Below are 21,425 nucleotides of genomic sequence, written 5' to 3'. Positions count from 1 at the left end.
TGTAATGCTGACTCTACATTGGCTGCGCAAACGTGTACGTGAACGTGAACGTTTACGCAGCCAATGTAGAGTCAGCATAACATTGCCTTAAACAAATTCGTACAGTAATGTCGTATCTTGTCTGGAAGCTTCCTTAAACGCATCCCACGTAAGATATACGAAGGATCTTATGAGGATTTACTACTTTGTAGGAATTTTCAATAGGGTCAATCCGATTAATAGAATTAAAGTGCAGTAAACATAAATATACATATAATATAATACATATAATATACTACCTTCGGCAGGTCTCGACTTCTAGTAGCGTGTGACCGATAGTATTTTCGTATAAAAATTGACTGCAACAAATTTGATCCCAGTTGGGGGCACGACCGTCTATGTGAATTAGCATTAGTTAAAATTATCCGCAACAAAATTTATCCAGCGTTCTTTCTAAAAATCAATGTCAATGAAAACTTATATCTTCCGTAAACTTAAACTCTGATTTATAAACTTAATTTTACAAAATTAAATTTTTTATTAAATTTAAACATTTCAATGATACTGTTTCCAAGTTGCACCACGTAGCAATTATCCCAGCAAACACGCATACGTAATGGTTATATATTTGTTATATAACAAGATGTAACACGTTCTGTCACAAGCTTGTAACATGTTACAAGCAGGTTACGATAAATATCAGCTCTGATCTCTGTAACAGATATGTAACAAATACATAACACTGTTACTAGTGATTTATAACAGATATGTAACGATTATATAAATCAATTACAAATTTTTTAAATCCAGTAACAACATCTTATATAACACATATGTAACAAATGTAGAACTTTGTTACAAAAAAATACAGTTAAAATTAATATAATTAATTAAGAGAGTGTCATATTTTGTCTTAATTTGATGTTGATAATGTTAATAAAATAAAAAAAATTAGTAATCCTAACACATTCTCGAAATGTTTTAACCGGCTGACTCCCGGGATTCGAGCTCTGGACCATCACTAGTATACCTACACTGCTGGGCTCAATTATTAATTGTGGAAAAATTAATTTTTTAATTATTTATTATTAAACTTGGACCTAGTTAATAATAGGGCAAAATTGATTGGACCAAGGTAGGACCTGTTTTCATTTCCTACACGCACGGAGAAAAATGGGATTCTGCTGAAAACCATTTTTGGATTGTTGTCAGCAGTTTTGTTGATATTAAAGTTGGAAATGTTGATATTACAATTCGGATTGTTGTTAATACAAATGTATCTTGTTTTGACAACAATACGAATTTGCTGTTAACAGTTTTTTTCAATTTACAATTCCGTACAGTTCCAGAAGGAAACTCTCTGTCGATTGCTGATGGAACAATCTGGATTTGTTCTGCTGACAAAGTTTATAGTTCCGTGTCCCGTGGTCATCTTGAATTCTCGCAAGTTGTTCGCGTCGTTTACTTCTAACACATGTTGGCACATGTGAAATTCTTATTTTTATTATTATTTTTTAAAGTGTTATTAAATAATGGCAATGATAAATTTATTGCAAAAGTGGGGAATGGATGACGAGACCATTTCTTCTTTTCTCGGTAAGTGATACACGTTATAGTTGCAGTTACTGTTGAACATAACCTCACTTCATCGTATATACGATGAAGTTGGTTTTTATATAATATAATGTAATAAATTATATTATTTTAAGTGTAATTAATAATATTATAATATAATGTAATTTTTAGACTTAATTTATAAAATTTCTAGACAATTCAATGGATTTACTCTTCAGCACGTAGATGCTGAAACAATTAAAATTTTGATACCCCGTCTTTGGCAGAGGATACGATTTGAACAACAGTGGAAAGAGTGGGTATGTAAAAATTTCCTTTACTACATATTAAAAAGATAAGCAAAACATTATAGTTTTTTTTAATTTTCGAGATATAATATAATTTTAAGTATGAAAAAGTATGAAAAATTACAATTTTTTAAATAATTAGTTAATTTTTTTTTAATGTCTACAATTATATTATATAAACAAATTTTATTTAATTTTAAATATATATACAAATAATTATTATTTAACAAATTTAAAAAACTGTTATTCCAATTTAAACGATAAATTTAAAAAAATTTATATAAATTGAAAATCATCGTCAGTCGTCATTTTTAATTAATCATAAGTGATGTATTTTTTTCATCCCGAATTCTAGTAATTTTTTCTTTTTTTTGAAATAAACAAATGTCAATTTTTTTACGTCAAATGAGAGAAAACAACTGTTTTTTCACATAAAAAGATTTCAATTGCAGAACAAAAGAAATCTTTCTTTATTATTAAAACTTTTTTCGTTTTATCAATAAACTACTAACCTTTTTTTATTCAAAAGATTCTTTTTATATTAAAATTAATTCTGTTGTTTAGAAAAATTGTATGAAAATTACAATTGTTTACTCATTTTTAAGAAAAAATATAAAATGTTTATTAATTATTATTTATCAACAAATTTCAACTGAAAATAATTTTCTGGTTTCAGGTCAAAGAATTTAATTTAGGATCATATGTCACAGATTTTAATGCCAATGAAACTATAAACCTGCCATCAATTATTTTAGAAAGGGAAGAAACTCAAATTGTATTAGGTGAATTGTCGGGTGCTGATCCATCGTCAAACATTATGCAGGGAACAATTGCCAAAAATGTCGAAATTATTGTAAAAGATGACGGGCTGAAATGTTCTGAAACTGAGCAATCAGAATTTAATCCACTAAAGAAAATCAAGCTATATGTAAGTAGTACAAATGTAATTAATATAGTGAATCAAATCTCATTTTTCGTCTAATTTAAATAAATAATAAATATGAATTTTGAAAATATCTATAATTTACATGCAAATACAAAAAAAGATCATTGCTGAATCTTTTTATTTTGCCATAGGTTTATTGCTAATTTCTCCATTCTGTCAGAAATTCAAATTGGTGCAAGTGATTCTCTTGTATCTTGTTTAAGTGAATTAAATAATCAAATGACAGAGTCTTTGAAAACATTTTTTCCTGACCTCAGTTCTGTATTTGTTCCTCATTGGATTAATTACAAGGGATCTCATTTCGATAATTGTGGTACCGTAATAGTAGACATTGATGACTATTTTGGTTGGCCTCTTTTTGGTGAGATAAAAAATATTTTTATCTCAAACAAAACTGTCGTAATCTTATGTCGCTTATTTGAAACAATTGGATTTAAACAACATTTTGAAGTAAACCGAAGGGAAAAAGAAGTCTTTTACAATATAACAGATTTATCTGACCCACTTCCTCTAAATTTTTTATGTTCACCAAAACGAGGTCTTTTTATTATATTGCGATATCAACCTTGATGCAACTACATTCATTAAGAAGAAATTTTTCAAAAGCTGACAAATACACTTTTTACAAAATTAAATATTAGAAAAAATTAAATAGAAATTAAAAATATTTCTTTACCAAAGAATTTTCAATTTTCAAAATATTTGGGCTTAAACTAAATAATTCATAATTTTTATTTTTTTATTACAAAAATTTCTTCTCAATTTATAGTTTATTATAATATGCGTGATATTAACTAAAAATTTTGTACTAAATACATTATTGTAAAACAAAATTTTAAATAAATTTTATATCAATTTATAAATTAATTTAATTATTTTTCCAAAATTATTTCTTAATTTAACAGTAATTCAATTGATCAAAGTTTCGTTAATATACAACAAATTGTATTGCCGATTTAGCAATCTAGTTTTGTTATTTCAACTATTCTCTAACAATTTTCTTTGTTCATCGAAAAATTCGAATAGTTTTAATAACAATCCCATTTTAACAATTTTTTTTGTCCCAAAAACAAATAGAACTGCTGGTTCTATATATTGACAATCCGGAATTGTTGTGTGGACTTAATTTTTAGTAGACATAACAATTCTTTTTTCTCCGTGCGGGCATCTACACTGAGAAAAATGTTTAGTCAGAGCAACCAAAATTTGATTGGGCCAACAAAAAAATTTTGTTGGTATTTAAGCAACCAAACTATTTGTTTGAGTCAACCAAAAAATTTGGTTGAGTGTTTTTTGTTGGCTTAACAAAAATGTTTGGTTAGCTCAACCAATTTTTTTTTGTTAGGTCAACCTTATTTCTTTTTATCTTTTTTATTTCTTTCATTATTTATTTATTATCAATTAAACATTGAATTTATATTTATCCAATAGAAATATTTGTAGACTTTGAAAAATCTCATCTTCGCCTGGGATCGAACTTCTGTTTTAAAACTGAAGATCGGGAGCTCTTGACTCCTAGACCCATCTTTGTGAGAGATTTAATCTAACTGTTCTCTTAAGCTATGAACTGAGAGCGAATCAAATTATTTGGTTGTCGCAACCAAATTTTGGTAGGGACAACAAACGATTGTTTGGTTTTTTAGACCAAACTATTTTGTTGTTTTAACCAAATTATTTTGTTGTCGTAACCGAATTTTGGTTGGAATTTAAAAATGTTCAACCAAATAATTTTGTTGGCCTAACCAAATGTTTGGTTAAGATAACTCTGCGACTTTGTTTTAGCCAACCAAAATTTGGTTACAAGAACCAAAATTGCCTAATCAAACAATTTTGTTGCAAACACTAAATTTTTTTTCTCAGTGTGATACCAGTCACAAGGGTAAAAGGCTCAAAGGAGGGTAAAAACGTAAACAAATTACCAAAATTACGTTTGTGCAGGCGCGAAAGAGTTTGTGTTGTATTAGAGTAAGAGAGAGTGACGTCACGTGAAGTGCTTTCTATCTCTGTCGCATGGAGTGAACCGAGAGTGTGTGAGATGACGTCACCTGGTGGTTCCGACATCCGTAACATAACCGATTCGCTGAGAGTGACTCCAGGTATCGGTGTAGGTGGGCCGTAAACGCTTTGCGGCTCTTTACGTAATGTAAAACGCTCGATAAGAGTGACTCCCCGTACGTTTACGTTAGTGAGGCGGCACCTGGTGGTCACGTCACGTGATGACGACGTTAAGAAGCGTAGCTTTCCGTATTTACGGATTGCTTGGCGAATATTGCTGGAGGGTTTACCCGTAGCCTAACGACTCACTAAGAGAGACTCCCCGTATCGTTAGGCAGGTATGCGCGTTCTCTGGGCTCGTACCGTAATCCGACTCGTAAAGAGTGACTCCCCGTATCGGATAGGTAGGCCAGAGACTCTGCACATAACAGCGGTTCCACATGTATGCGAAGTCGTATAGTCGTTGCGAGCCCCGTATCCCCACTGCGCCATCTACTCAATACACTCCCCTTCTGACGTCACGGAGGGGAGTGCATTGAGTAGATGGCGCAGTGGGGATACGGGGCTCGCAACGACTATTGGGATCTGAAATACTGCGATACGCCAACTGGTGAGAGCCTTGTTGTGGTGGCCATGTTTTCATTCCGTGTTTCTCTAACATATACAAAAGAAAGAGATAAAAAACCAAGATGGTTGTCACAAGAAGGCTCAGGGGTGGGTCAGTTTCGCGTGATTTCTGATCCCAATACGACTTCGCATACATGTGGAACCACTGTAACATAAACGCTCGTTAAGAGAGACTCCCCGTACGTTCACGTCAGTGAGAGTGTAAGAGAGGGGTGGGGCCTGAAAATAGAAATTTATTAGTGCGCCTACGGTATTAGGGTGAAAGAAAAATAGAAAAGTTCAGTTGAACGAACCTTTATTTAAAAGTGCGCAAGAGACCTACACGCCGCTAGGCGGCAAATCTCTGCTGGCTGGTGCTTTAACACTCAGATCTTATATACACTTAGCAAGTCATCTTGACTGCGAGTGAAATAGTAACTATATATTTACTACAGAACAGCGCTCGTAGCGTTAAACAATACGAACTAAATTGAAAACTTATAAGTAATATACACACATACACACACACATATAGGTATATATATGGGGCATTCTATTTTAAAATTATACCCCTAGTAAACAATTGACAATATAAGACATTTTTTAAATAATTATTTCTCCCATTTAAGTAAATCAAATTACTTTTGCAATGAGTGGTTTCGAAAGAGAAATTTCTAAACTTTACAATTGTAAAAAAAATTTTTCAAAAAAACATTTAAATAGTATAAAAAATTTAGTTTGAAGGTTAAACTTGTAAATATCTCAAAACACGTTGTCTCCGATTTTGACAAAATCTATGTCAAAAGAAAGCTTAAATATTCTATTTTTTATTTCCGTAAAGTTTATAATGGACATTTTCGAGAATTTCCAGAAACTAATTAAAATTCTCATAAGTTTCAGAGGTTAAAAAGGATTGAAATTTGTATGAATGGAGAACCATTTCTTTAAGAGCGGATTTTGTTTTTTAAATTTAATTTCCATTAACCTTACATTATTACATCACTTGACATTAGAGAAAAAAAATATTGTAAACAATAAATATATTGATCTTTAGCTATTTGCTATTAAAAATTTTTCAAATTTAAAAAAATTATTAAGATTAAAATTGAAGTTTTAAAATTTATTTATTTAAAAATTTCGTTAAAACAAATGCCGCTGTATTTGAACAGAGGTTCTCTATTCATGCAAATTTCAACCCTTTTTAACCTTTGAAACAAAATATTGCGGATATATGTACATGGGTGATTCACGATTCGCCGCCAACTCATCCCCGTGTACCTGCTCAGCGGCAAATTTTCGTCCCCGTATGTTCCCCCACTACCGGCCGTACTGTACTCCTCCGTTCAGTCTGACTGCATGTGTTTTCCACTTCCCCCTTCTCCTGCACAATGAATTTTTTATTTAATTTTTAATTTAATTTTCTTAGATTTCGAATTGAAATTTTTAATAATAATTTAATTTGGATATACTTCCGAAGTAGGGGTACCTCCGATTTTAATAAAACTTGGTATACTAACGTATTTTGGTGCGCTGATTACGAAAATGATAGTGAAAATTGGCGCAAATTTGATTATCATGGTAAAAACCATAAAAAACACCATAAAATAATGGTTTTTTACGATTATCTCGTAAAAAACAAAAAATTTCGAAAAAAGTTTTAGACAAAAGTTGTAGATCTCAAAAAAACACACATTTTATGTTTTATGCATTTTTTACCAAAAGTCATTATTTTTCGAGAAAAATCCAAAAACGAAAAACACCATGATAATGAAAACATATACAGCAGTCATGGTTAGACATATTATTTGACTCGTATATAGTATGGGGTACCTTCGATCTTAATGAAACTTGATATACTAACGTATTTTGGTACGCTGATTACGAAAATGATAGTGAAAATTGCCGCAAATTTGATTATCATGGTAAAAACCATAAAAAACACCATAAAATCATGGTTTTTTACGATTATCTCGTAAAAAACAAAAAATTTCGAAAAAAGTTTTAGACAAAAGTTGTAGATCTCAAAAAAACACACATTTCATGTTTTATGCATTTTTTACCAAAAGTCATTATTTTTCGAGAAAAATGGTCCGAAAGTAATTTGCGGAAATTGTGGGGTGGAGTCTACAGCAGCGGTAAATGCAAAATATTAAACACGGCCTTCGGCCGCGTAAGGTACTGCTCGCTTCTCTTTTTAAGAAATCTTGGCGAGAGGGGGTGGATGTGTCCGAAAGTAATTTGCGGAAATTGTGGGGTGGAGTCCACAGCAGCGGTAAACGCAAAATAGTAAACACGGCCTTCGGCCGCGTAAGGTACTGCTCGCTTTTCTTTTTAAAAAAAACCTTGGCGAGAGGGGGTGGATATGGCCGAAAGTATTTTGCGGAATTCGTTAGATCCTGACTAATGGTGAATATGATACTGTATACGAGACAAATAATATGTCTAACCATGACTGCTGTATATGTTTTCATTATCATGGTGTTTTTCGTTTTTTGGATTTTCTCGAAAAATAATGACTTTTGGTAAAAAATGCATAAAACATAAAATGTGTGTTTTTTTGAGATCTACAACTTTTGTCCAAAACTTTTTTCGAAATTTTTTGTTTTTTACGAGATAATCGTAAAAAACCATTATTTTATGGGGTTTTTTATGGTTTTTACCATGATAATCAAATTTGCGCCAATTTTCACTATCATTTTCGTAATCAGCGCACCAAAATACGTTAGTATACCAAGTTTCATTAAGATCGGAGGTACCCCTACTTCGGAAGTACACCCTTTAATTTTAGTTGATTGAAAATTTTGATAATAATTAATTTTGACTCGAAATTTTGAAAAATAATTGAATTTTAGTTGATTTTGAATTGAAATTTTGGGTAACAATTGAATTTTATTTGATTTTAAATTAAAAATTTTTGAAAATAATTGAATTTTCTTTGATTTTGAATTGAAATTTTGGATAACAATTAAATTTTAATTGATTTTTAATTGAAATTTTGGGTAATAATTAAATTTTAGTTTATTTTGAATTGGAATTTTTGAAAATAATTCAATTTTATTGCGATATTTTTTTAAAATTATAAACAATTGTTAAATTTTATAAAAATTTTATTTCAAAAATAATTTTGAAATAATTGAATTTGTGATGTATTTTATTAAAATTATTAAAAATAATTAATTTAGTGAAGAATCATTTTAGTTCAAAATTTGTTAAATAATTGAATTGAAGAAGATCTGAAGAAGATCTTCATTTTGTACTAAAAAAATGTATTTTATTAAAATTTTTTTTTTTAATGTAAAAAAAAGTCGAAAAAGTTGCCATCTGACTGAACGGAGGGGTACAGAACGGCCGGTAGTGGGGGAACATACGGGGACGAAAATTTATTAATACATATTAAATAAATTTAATGTTAACAATAATTCATTGTTGTCTGTCTTAAGTTTCTATTTTTTCTTGTTATATTTTTGAAATTCCTTAGCAGTTTCTCGTATTACGCGTATTAACAATTATATTAAAAATTTATTATTTAATGAAATCTAATCTTAATATTCAATTATTTTTTTAAAATTCTTTCCTTTGCCTACTCTCTTAATTTGAATCACTGAAATTTCACTGGTGAAATAGCTAGAAGTCGGTTACTGAATCATTTAGTGAAATTTTCACTGAAAATCAGTCATATATCACTGATTTCCAGTAAAAATTTTACTAAATGAATCAGTCATATGGAAAACAAAGTTTTCATTATTAAACATAGTAAAAATATTCATATAATTCGTATCATAAAAAATTATATAAATTAATTTAATTTATTAACTAAATAAATAAAAACACAACCCCCTTTACCCTCCTTATCAATGAGGATTTATTTCTATTCTATTAATATAATTTTCACAAAATTTAATAGTTTTTATTTTTATTCAAAATAAAAATCTTTGTTAAAAACCTTAAAGAAATAATTTTTTTAAATAAGAGAACGTTTTACAAATATATTAATTTCACAAATTTTTTAAGCTGAAAAATTAATTTTTCAATTCTTTTAAATTTACTACAGGTATCAATGGTTTTTTCTTAAGTAATAATTAAATAATTATTTATTATTTTGAACTAATAAACAATAAAAAATAACGAAGTTTTTTTTTAATTTAGACCAGAATTTGTTGGACATTTTGGGACCACAGTATTAACTTTTTCTCTAACAGTGAAGGGGTTAAGTGGAAAAACTAGTGTAAATGCACGTTTTTCAAGACTTTTTTGACAAATAAGTAGTAAAGTTTATTGAATTGAAATAAAGTATACCTTAAAGTGTATGATATAAGCATATGTATAATAATTTTTCAAATAAAAAATATTGCAAAATGTCGGCGTTACAGATGTTTAAAGTTGGATCTTTGTTTTTGCGCCGTGCAGCCTACAGGTCTCAAATCTCAACTAAAATCAAAAAATAAAATTTTTATCGTTAAAAGACTCAAATACGCTTTGCAAGACGAAGAGAAAATTAAAAAAAATTTTTTTTGTAAATTTGGGACCATTTTGAAAAAAATCAATTTTTTTTATAAACAATCTACAAAAAAATTGTACATATGGTGTTTGCTAATGACAATTAATAAAATTGTATTGTCAAGAATTGAGAGAAAGGTAAGTAAAATTAAGTTAAAATGTGACTTAGTGACACTAAAAATAAAAACACAATTACAAAAAAGTTAGCAGCAATTTAAAAAAAATTGAATAATTTGAAATGTTTCGATTTTTTGAATTTTTCGAAAAAGTCACATATCTTTTGTTCGAATTAAATTTTTCAAATCTGTACGTTTATAAACCTAACTTGGGTTAATACCTAATAGAGTGCCAAATTTCATGCAAATCGATTAAGCCATTTGTATGGTTTGTATTTTAACGATAAAAATTTTATTTTTTGATTTTGGTTGAAATTTGAGACCTGTTGGCTGCACGGCGCAAAAACAAAGATCCAACTTTAAACATCTGTAACGTCGACATTTTGCAATATTTTTTATTTGAAAAATTATTATACATAGCTTATATCATACACTTTAAGGTATACTTTATTTCAATTCAATAAACTTTCCTACTTTTTTGCAAAAAAATCTTGAAAAAACGTGCATTTATACTACGAGTTTTTCCCTTTAAGGGATTGCACCACTTTGACCCGACCAAAAAAATACGCTTTTTTAACAATTTTTATTGAAGAATAGAATTTTTTTTAAGACAATTAAAATACAGTAGGATATTATACTACTCTTGAACTACAAACAAAATTTATTATTTTTCAAAAATGTCGGTCTGACAGATGACATGGTGGAGTGCTTCAAAAATGTATCGCCGTGCGGTAGACACTATAACTCGGTCCAGATTTGAGCTAGATCAAAATAAAAAATAGCATTAGTTTCTGCAGCTCAAAGTCTATCAAAATACGTATCCGTTTTAAAAAAATGCATTTTTCGCAAAATGGCATCGGTTTGAAGGAAAAAGTGCTTATTTTTGCCTAAATTTTCTTTACTTAAAGTTGTCTAGAAAATTTAAAAATTAATATTTTAAAAAATCCGTACGTATTTCGCTAGATAATTATATCACAAACAAAATAAAAAAAACTAAGAGGATCGATTGAAATTTGTGGCAGCTAGAGTGGCCACCGATTTTTCAAATGTAGTTTTAAGAAAAACGCGTTTAAAGTTTTCTGAACAGTTTGGTCGTGATTAACAATGATTAAATTAAAAATTACCTCTAATCAGCTGCACCGGGTTCATATAGCATATCATTTCTATGCCTATAAGGTGTACTTTAATCAAAAAAAATTTTTCTGATTTTTTTAAAATTTCAAAGTGGTGTAACCCCTTAAACTGTTTACACCTTAAATTAAACCCATGTATTTTGCACTGTTTTTTGTCTAACTTGACTGGAACTGGAATAAATCTTTATTAGGCATATAAGAATCTGTTAAAAGAGTTTAGACGACAATTTGGTTATAAGGAAATCAATTTAATAAATTATTCTTATATATTCTAGGTTCCTGTGTAACGTTATTCAAAAGGAATAAGAGTGTCTGATATATGTTGATCTCTGTATGCTGTGGCCACTGAATCTTTCTGAAGCTTCTCTTACTTTGTAAGTATTAATAAAGAAAAATTTATTTCTTTTATTGCTTCCTCGTGGAGGAAGCTATGTAGTCCTTTCGTTTATAAACTTTTTAAAAATGGTGAAAACAAATTTTCCTCTATATAGAAACATGTTATATGACATCCTGATCAATTGTCCGGATGTATGTATGTGTGTGTGTATGTGTGTGTGGATAGTTTTTGTGAACACGATATCTTTAACAGATTTTAATGGATTTGGGTAAAATTTGATAGGCTTATTTAACACATTAATCTCTCAAAAATGACGAGAGGATTTTTAAAAATACCCCAAAAAAAAAATTTTATCGTCTTTTTTCCAAAAATTTTTTTGTAATTGAAAAAATTTTTAAATCGAAAAATTTAAGGTAATATATAATAAAATCGTCTTCTTTATGTCAAGATGAATCGATTGATATATATAAAGTATAGATTTGATTGAAATTTAAAGAATTAATGAAAGTTAAAAAATCAAAAATTCTCATTTTAGCTAAAAAATGATGTGTTTATTTAAATTCATGTTTATATATGAAATAATTTTATTCCCTGCATTGAAACGAATTGGTTGGTATATATAAAGTATAGATTTGATTTAAAATTTGAGAATTAATAAAAATTGAAAAATCGAAAATTCATATTTTAGCTAAAAAATGTTGTGTTTTTTTAAAATTCAAGTTCATGAATAAAATAATTGTATTCCTTGCATTAAAACGAATCGATTCGTATATATAAAGTTTATGTTACACTCAAAATTAATTAAAATTTTCTTTATTTTTCAAAAAATTTAATTAATTTAAAACATTTTTAACTCGAAATTTTTTAAATCAATCAATTGAATTAGACAAATTCATTGCTTCCTTCACGAGGAAGCGAATTTTTTGCTTCACAAAATGAGGAAGCATAATGTTTATGAAATAAACATAAAGGACCCCCTCCTTGTTTATTGTATATAATTCTACTTCTAATTAACACATTTAGTATAGATTCTATATAGAATCTATATTATATATTTAAAAAAAATAAAAGTTAAAAACCTGGGCTCATTTTAGCAACCTCTTAGCAATGTCAGCTAACTTTTCATATGTGTTGCAGTGAAGTGTGCGAAAAATAAAGACGTATTATGCGAGTCAGTGCTATATGCTCAACAAAGAAGTTTTTTAAATTGAAAATCATTATTTTTATACTAGAAAGTGCTTGTAAAATATATAAATGTTGCTATTATTCAGACTTTTCAAGACAATTTAAAAATATAAATTTGTTTCAATTTTAAAAATTTATTTCAAAAATTTTTGAAAATGTTTTTGGTTCAACTTTGGTGGCTTCATTCAGTGAGAAAATTATTTTTAACTCCCGGAGCACACACCTCTTTTTTCAAGCAAGAAGCCCAATTTGGTTCTGTGAAACCCCAATAAGTAGGTTTCAAAGTTTTATTATTTCTAAAGTATTCATTCCTTTAACTTAATAGTACATTATGCACCAAGTACCGAAAGAAGCTGTTTTCTGACAAGTGCAAAATTTGCTGCTCCAAGCAAAGCGAGGGCAGCAATTTGCACGAAGTCGGAAAATGTTCTTTCGTACGTGGTGAACACAGTACTTTGTGTAACACCAATTTAGAGAAAATGCTTTTTATTAATTGAATAACAAGCTACAATTAATGTTTATATTTATAATAAAAAAATATTTATTAAATTCATAAAATATGTAATAATTTCAATATAATTAGTTTTATACACAAATTCAACTGACAATAGCGTGCAAAAGTCAAAGTTCTACAAAAATAAAGTCATAACGCTCGACACCGTTTGCGAACATACTCACAGTAAAAACCCGGGCTCCAAATGATCCAGCTGACACCTTTAGACAAAAAGTCGCATTACGCAAAGTCGATTCGTTCGCTCAGAAAGGCAAAAGATTCACCCAAAAGTGACAGTGAACGACTTGCTTTTATTTAACGTGACAGTTCTATGCTGTGAGCAACCCTGTCCACTAACGTTTTTTCAGTGTAGGGGAAACCGGGGTTACTTGACACACTTTTTACTCTTTGATGTGTAACTTACTCATTTTGGCTTTTTTTAAAAAGTTATTGTATGGAAAACTTGTTGCAATATCTCAGCTTTAATTTGAAGAAAAGAAAGTTGCAATATATTTAATACTTTTCTTTTTATACTACTTTATTTGAAGTTGTGCAAAGTGCGCCAAGCAACCCCGGCCTGGGGTTATCGGGCGCACTATCCGGGGTTGCGTGGCGCATGAGTGAAATTAATTAAATTGTATGATTTAAAGTTTAAACACTACAAGATTACAAAATAAGTCTTATTATTATTAAAATTATCAATATATATATATATTTTTTGATAATTATGCTGTGAATATTTAAAAACCTATTATTCGATTAAATTTTTGAAAAGGATTGTTACTAGTGCTTATTAATGTGTAAATTTCATATAATCAACTTCATTTAATCATTTTATTAATATTTAACGAAATTTTCAGATAACCGCCGCCTAACCCCGAATGTACATTTGATATATTTACTAATTTTTTATAAAAATTGTTAATATAAATCAAAAATTTTTTTCTTGTTTCTTAATAACAAATGTTATTAAGAATAACTCAAAACTCAATATTTGAGCTCTTCTAAAATTCATCTTTTAAAGAGATATCACAAAAAAATGAAGAGGTTAAAAAATTACTTTGGAGTGCTAAAATCAGTTATTTTAATCTATACTCCACAATAATAAATGAATATTAACTAAATTTTGTACAAACTTACAGTTCATCAAGTACTTTAACTTGAATGAAGAGAAAAATTAATTTAACTTAACACTTTTGAATAAACTCAAGTGCGCGAAGCAACCCCTGTGCCAAACAGCCCCGGTCTCCATAGCTACTAGAAGAATATGCAGTTTTTAGAAAATCAATTTTTTTGAAAAAAGATGTGGTACTAACCCGTTAATTACAGAAAATCAAAGCCAAAATTAAAAAACTTAAAAAAACAAAATTTTTTAACCTATAAGAACTATTTTAATAGTGGGGGAGAGTGACAAACAGTGGGACAGTTTAAACAGTAGGACAATTTATTTATCTGAAAAACTACTTAAAGAAACTCAAACAAAATATAAATGAAAACCATGATTATGACAACACACTATCTTCAAAAATTTTAGCCAAACCGAAAAATGAAATTTTGCTTGATTTTGAAAATACTGGTTTTCTGACTTTTCAAAAACAGTAGGGAGTTGCGACTTACCGTTGAAAATTGAAGAAAAAGACATATTTTTTAGAATATTCTTTATCTAAATTATGAAATGTGAAAAAGTAAGATAACTTACATAAAAAAAGTAATAGATAAGATAGTAAAAGATTAATTTTAGATAATTTAGGTAAAATTAAATTATTTTAAAAATAATTAAATTGAACTAGGTAATTAATTTCATTTACAGTGAATACAGAATTAAAAAGTCTCATTTTACTAAAGTAAATTTTTTTTACTATTATTTAAATTGCATAAAACATTTTAATTATTCATAAATAATGCGAAATAAAAATAAAGAGTGCGTATTAGAATTAAAAACTGTTAAATATGGTGTGAGACACAACTCCCCATTTTCTACATTTTCAAAATAGTCATATAATTAATACATCGAATGTTTATGCGAATTTTTTTTGTACGTCAAAAAGTTTTTAATGACAGATAATTTTTATGCATTAAATTAATAACAGTGGAACTTGGTACAAACTTACTCACGGAAAGCTGTACATAAAGTGCCACTTTTTTTAAAAGTGTGTAAAAAATTTCATATGTATTTTGACCTATGTGTTATTTTTGTGTTAGATTTCCAAAAAAAATTTTGTAACTCTAGTTTTTTCAAGTTTTTTTTGTGAAAAAAGTTGTTTGAAATATTATAGAAAGTTGAAATTTTTTTTCATTATCTTAAAAAAGAAATTAATAAAATTTTATGTAATTGGAATTTTAGCGAATTTTCCAATCAGAATTTCCTAGGAATCTTTACACATGGGGTTTTACAGAATATTTCACACTTATACAAAATTTGCTGAACAAAAATTAATTCAGTAGATTTTACAGAACTATCACGGAGTAGCGGATACAGCTCTTTACGAAACTGAGTGTTGTAAAATGTCACGAAATATTCAGGATAAACTCCAGAAATATTCAGTATAAAAAACGAAATTTCTGTAGTTTATCCGAAAATATCCATCACATTTTACAAAACTCAGTTTCGTAAAGAGCTGTATCCTCTACTCCGTCACAGTTTTGTAAAATATACTGAATTAATTTTTTCCCTATAGGGAATTTTCTATACAGGAAATTTTTTTATGCATGACCTAACGGTTTATCTTGTGATCAAACGGTATATATACATATATGAATTAAAAAAATGTATTAATTTTGATTTTTTACATAAAATTAAAGAATAATCAATACCTAACATTTAATTAGAGGTTTTCAATATAAATGTGTTTAATAACTTTTCTAAAGTTTTTGTTCTCGATTTTGTGCGTCGATCCATAAGAACAAACTTGTCAATTACAATTTTTTATTTCTACATAGATGGATTGCAAAATTTTGGAAAAGCGAAAACTAATATAATTGTTTATTTAAATATTATAGGTTTAGTGCAATTTTCGACTCAGTATAAAGTTGTGTTCAGGCATTCGTTTTGAGCTGCGTTGTTTGTAAAACGCAGTTTCTCTATTATCCTGGAACCTGTTTTCCTTCACAAGTCTGTACTTTTATAGGAAAGAGAGGGAGAGAGGCGCAATAGTGGGGAGAGAGGTAAACGTGAAAGGGAGAGAAGTTAACAGGAACAGAAACAACCATACATTGAAGTTTCTTTTCTTTTTCTTTTATAGCCAATGCTATATTGCTACCGCTACTTTCAACCTAGCGCGCTAGCGCCTCATGTCAAACTAGAAAGTTGTCGCAGTCAACTCTGAAGAAACAGTACGGTTTTACATCTTAAGAAACCTTTCAAATTTTCACTAGGAATTCAAGTTTTAAGCTTTCTTAAAAATAACTTAAAAATAACTTTAAAAAATTGTATATTATATTTTTACATTATATTTATACACAAAGATTTCTTTATTTGTTATTTTGTATATTTTACTTTAGAAAGAAAAGTCATCGAGTAATATTTTTTTTCTATTAAATAATTTTTAGGCACCACAATTAATTTATTTTGTAATAATAGATCCCTATTTTTTACAAGAAGAAAGTACCTAGAGGTATTTGGTACCTTTATGGCAACGAGTTTTCAACTGGTGAATGGAATGTACCACATTGAAAGTGGTTGAACATCGTTGTACAGATTCAAGAGAGGCAAAATCGCCAGAGAGCGTGGGTATCAGCACGGAACCGAGTCTACAATACATCGACATTCGACGCTCTGTTGCCACATTTCGAGGCCTTCTGTTATTCGCTGCCCCCCCCTCTCTTTCTTTCTCATTTCTTTTACAATTATTTTTAAATGAGTAGCAACGTTACAAATTTTAATTTTTACGGAAAAACTATCGCTTAAAGAGACATTTTTTTATTATTGAAGCTAGATTGTTTTCAAAAATCAAAAATTCTCATTGTTCAGTTATGAATGTATAATATTATACCAAAAATAATTATGCATTATTATTAATGCATAGTAGCAAAATGAAATGAAGATAAAATTATCATATTTAATATATTAAATTAATTAATTAATAGATTAAATTATTTAAAAATAAAAAAAGTACGTTCAGATCAGGCAGTAACTTGCACATACAGTACAATTTCGGTAAGGGTCGGGTTTGATAAGTGTTGGATCTCGATATGTGTCGGATTTTTTCCACGCCTATAATCTTGGCAAGTGTCGGGTGCCTTTCTCCTACTTTTTGCGTGCGCATCAAAAACCAGCGCCGTATAAAAACGTTTTAAATATGTACGTTAATAAAATGAAAATAATATTTTTAATTATGAATTTGAAGTGGACAAATTGAATTTTAATCTAATTATATATTAAATTATTATTTAATCTTTTATATCCGAGAAGAATTATACATTAATAAGCATTGGAAGACACCATGATACGACACTTTTTGCCACCCCACCACTACTCAAGGGGCAATCCGACACTTATCAAATGTTGTGGTCCCGACCACCCGACACTTATCGAAATTGTACTGTAGTTCAGTCCTATTAGTGAGTACTTTAACCACGAAATATTGTTAAGTTTAATCTAAAACATCATAGAGTTTCGTTGCTTCTAATCATCCTTTTTGGCGGAAAATACGGAGAGAGATGAGGGAAGGAGGAAGAACTTGATGCTCTATTCAGAGTCTTGAAACAAACATAACCTCAAAATTTAGGTCACTTTTGGCGGGAAATACGGAGAGAGGGGAAGGGAGGGGGGGGAGGACATGCGGCCATATTCAGATTCTTGAAACGAACATAACCTTAAAATTTAGTTCATTTTTTGCGTGGGTGGGGAGAGGAGGGAGAAGGGGGGAATATTTTTATAATATAGAGTGATATATATATATATATATTTATTTATAAATTATAAATGATTTACAAATTAATTATTAATTAATTTAATTTTTAAATTAAACTTTAAATTGTTTTGTAGTAAAGTTAGCTTTAACAATTATGTCAAATATATAATTAATTGAGGTTTATATTTACAGTCTATTTATTTTACATTAGTTTAAAGAACCTAATTTTGGTTAATTATATATTAATTCTAGTTTTTGAAAATTGTTATACAATATAAAATTCATACTAAAATTATTGAATAAAATAAATATTAAAAATATTATGTATTAAAAAAATAGAATGATAAAAATATAACAAACTTTTTTTAGGCAAAATATTAAATTATTCATAAATTTACATTCAATAAAATATTTAAAATATACCTGTAACATCAGTTCGTATTTAAAAAATGTTCATTACCGCGTAAGAATTTTTGAATTTTCATTTAAGCTAGTAACACTTCAAGAATGCATTTACAATCCGAAAGTTCCATGCGAGTTTAGTGTTGTGGTTAGGGTACGTGATTTCGGTACGTAAATATTCGATTATAAGCGAACCCTCAAGCGATAGGATTTTTCAAATGTGTACATAATAAAAAATATCAATAAGTGTGTTTAATAATGTGTAAAGTGAACTATTGATAAATTCTCATTAAGATGTATCTTTTGCAATTAATTAATATTTTTTTATTCATATTTTTTGAAAATATCATTTAAATAATGTTTGATCCAAGATGGTTGTCAGCCAGTAAAATGCCAGCACCCAGCCGGTTGAATTATAGTACCCAGCCCGTTTCAAATCTGTAGAACGAAAATCCTCAGTCGGAGCAATGCCAGTTCCCAGACGGTTGCATTCTAAATACATCGACTCCTTACTCCCGGTTCCCGGGCGGTAGGAATGCCTGTACCGAGCCGGTTGCCAGCGCGCTCCTGGCCAAGTCACTTTTCGGTATAATGCCCGTTCGAGTCCGGTTGGCAAGCGGTTCCCAGCCAGTACAGTCATTCCGACGTCGGTACGGGCTGGGATCCGCGCCGGTTGAAAATTTCCGCCTGGGATGGTACACTTAATGTATATAGGGGAGACCAGGGCTGAAAGTGCCGGGGGTAAATTGTGCTGGTAGGAATATCTCAAGAACAAAATTTTTTTTTGAAAAGTGGAAGTGAGAGAAGTATTGTTTTACTTATGCGCATCTTTGACAACTATTTTTATTTTGTTTGCTTCACGGAATAATTAGCTGTCAGTAATTTGATGCTATGGCGTCACTTACGTGCAAGTTTTCATGTTTACACTTTTTGGTCTATTTTTTGCATTTTTAGAGATATCGATACGTATTTTTTTTTAAATGATCCAAATATATCGAGGGATTTAATAGTGTATTGATCTTAAAATTTAATTTATCTAGTTTTTTAATATTTGATAAAAAGTGAGCGTCGACGCAACGAGGTTAATTTATTGTGCCTTTCGCTTGGGGGTCAATTGGTTCAACTATTATATATCTATTACAAATTTTTTTTCAAGTTTTTTCATCCCTTAATACAGTAATATACTTAAGGAAACTTTTTTCTTAAAACTTTCTTAGAAACTATGCTGTCCCCATTTACCCCAAATTTTATGAAATTTTCTAAATTTTGGGGTAAATGGGGACAGTCAGTTTAATGCGTTTAAAGCTTATCTAAATTTTTTTCTGCTGCATAAAATTAATTCTGGGAACGTAAATAACAACTTAAAAAAATATAAACCCGCAAATATTACTTTTTAAAGGGAGAAACTTACGTAATTTGTGAAAAATAGCGACTTTGTCCCCATTTACCCAACTGACCCTAATTGTTGAAATTTAAAATAATTTAATAAACAAAATTATTTTTGAATCAATAAAATTAAGGAACAATCAAAATATAAAAAATTCTTATTCTTAAATATTTTTTATTGTTTTAACAAAAGTAGTAATAATAGTAAATCATAGATTGGCAATAATTATTTTATTTCTTACGCGTAAAATCATTTGCGTCAATTGAAACAACTAAAAAATCTGAGCGGCACAACTCTCCACAGCGCGGAGCGCGATGTGCCGCGTCGCCTTACTGCACAAAATCATTTTTTACAAAAAAACTGTTCAAAATTATTAAAAAATAATAATGGATTAAAAAACTACATTAAATTTTAAAATAGATAGACTATAGATTTTATTTTTATTAGAGTTTATTTTATAGATTTATTTTGTTAGGAACATTTTTTGACATTTTGCGTTTTTTACGAGATAATCGCAAAAAACCATGATTTTATGGTGTTTTTACCATGATAATCACATTTGCGCCAATTTTCATTATCATTTTCTTAATCAGGGCATAAAAATTAGTTAGTATACCTAGTTTCATTAAGATCGGAGGTGAGACGCTTTCGGAACTATATCTTTACATTTCCAAATAAAAATTAATTTTATTAATACAAATAAATTTTTTTTATTTTGTAAATACTTTGGTATATATTTTGGGAAATGATAAATAACTGTTATATGTATATTTATTAACATATCAATACCTTTTTTTAAAAAATAAGCTTGCTAAATACACACATTGATTAAATTATTTAATACGTTATCTAAAATAATTAATTGAAAATAAATATTAAATTTTTAATTTGCCCAATGATAAATCAAACATAAATTCGAAATCAATTTTACGGTAAAATAATTATCAAAATAACAACAAAAATGTGTATTAAATTGCGATAATTTCTTACGTTACTTTAATATTAATATAGCTTTAATTTAATATTCATTAGTTCCTTAAATGCTTCCAAGTATGTTTTCTACAAAGAAACATAAGTACACATACACTTCACGTAAGTCAAATATCAATTACTTTAAAGTTGAATAAAATATGTAAATTTGCCTAAAGTTAAAAAAAATTACAAAGTTATAAAAAAATCAACATTTTTTAATCATATAAAAATATTTACTTGTTTCAATACATTGAAAAGAAAAAAAATTTTCAGTTTAAAAATATTAAAATATTTATTAATTAATAAATTTATTTATGCTTCAATAACTCTGACAATCTTAGTCAATTTTTAGGGTTCGGTACTCGGTTCGGAACCCTATTAATATCGGTTTTTTTGAAATCGTGTACCCCCCCCCCTAGCGGCCACATAAATTTATCTGGAGGGCTGAAAATTAGTACACATATGTATTTTCGCGTGTAGATTACAGGAAAATTATAGCGAACTTGATTGGAATTGATTAACATAGCGTTGTCAAGGAAAAACCATGAATTTTTACGAAAAATGCCTAAAAATGACTATGTACCCCCCCCCCCCTAGCGGCCACATCTTTTGACATAAAGAGCTCAAATTTGACACACTTACGTATTTTTACGTGAAAATTA

General features: G+C 28.9%; 1 protein-coding gene across 8 annotated transcripts in view; it reads left to right on the top strand.

The window, feature by feature from the left end:
• Positions 1-21,425, top strand: part of LOC127287967 (uncharacterized) — a 140,470-nt gene that overhangs the window by 74,119 nt on the left and 44,926 nt on the right. For 7 of the 8 annotated variants that reach the window (XM_051315138.1, XM_051315131.1, XM_051315130.1 and 4 more), the window contains one exon: positions 11,410-11,508. The exons of the other annotated variant lie outside the window; for it this stretch is intronic. The gene's annotated coding sequence lies outside the window, so the exon portion shown is untranslated. The remainder of the gene's footprint in view (positions 1-11,409; positions 11,509-21,425) is intronic. 8 annotated transcript variants of the gene reach the window in all.

The sequence above is a fragment of the Leptopilina boulardi genome, unplaced genomic scaffold, assembly GCF_019393585.1.
Source record: "Leptopilina boulardi isolate dan_hultmark-lab unplaced genomic scaffold, ZJU_Lbou_2.1 LbouV2_379, whole genome shotgun sequence".
In the NCBI taxonomy this organism is placed as follows: Eukaryota; Metazoa; Arthropoda; class Insecta; order Hymenoptera; family Figitidae; genus Leptopilina; species Leptopilina boulardi.
The sequence above is the reverse complement of the archived record's forward strand: the minus strand, read 5'-3'. Positions and strand labels throughout refer to the sequence as shown.